Source organism: Selaginella moellendorffii, unplaced genomic scaffold, assembly GCF_000143415.4.
Source record: "Selaginella moellendorffii unplaced genomic scaffold, v1.0 SELMOscaffold_46, whole genome shotgun sequence".
Classification (NCBI taxonomy): Eukaryota; Viridiplantae; Streptophyta; class Lycopodiopsida; order Selaginellales; family Selaginellaceae; genus Selaginella; species Selaginella moellendorffii.
Genome location: NW_003314307.1, coordinates 891,095 through 891,513, shown reverse-complemented (window position 1 = coordinate 891,513; position 419 = coordinate 891,095).

Here is a 419-nt window from a genome sequence, read left to right as displayed (position 1 = left end):
ATTCCCAAGTTGCAATTGCATATACTTTTTTTAACATTAAACTTTGAAAGTCTTTCATCCTTTGCATATTATGGATCTAAATGTTAACATTTGGATTCATCATAATGTTTGAACATAAGGTGAAAAAAAAAGATATTGGTATTGTATTAACTTAATATGAATATATAAATTAAAAAATTATTATAAATACTAATTATTGGATATAAAATTAACAAATTACTCTCTAAATTAGGTGAATATTATTTTCATTACTAAGTTTATTTAAAATATCTGATTAATAAAACTGTTTGCAGCTAAAACCTTAATAAAATATTCTTTAGTGTATCAGAATGTTTTTTTCAACTCCCTTGGCTCACTATTTACAAGCTCCTTATATTAGCAAATATAGCTATTTGAAAGAGATGCCATTTTAAGTTCTT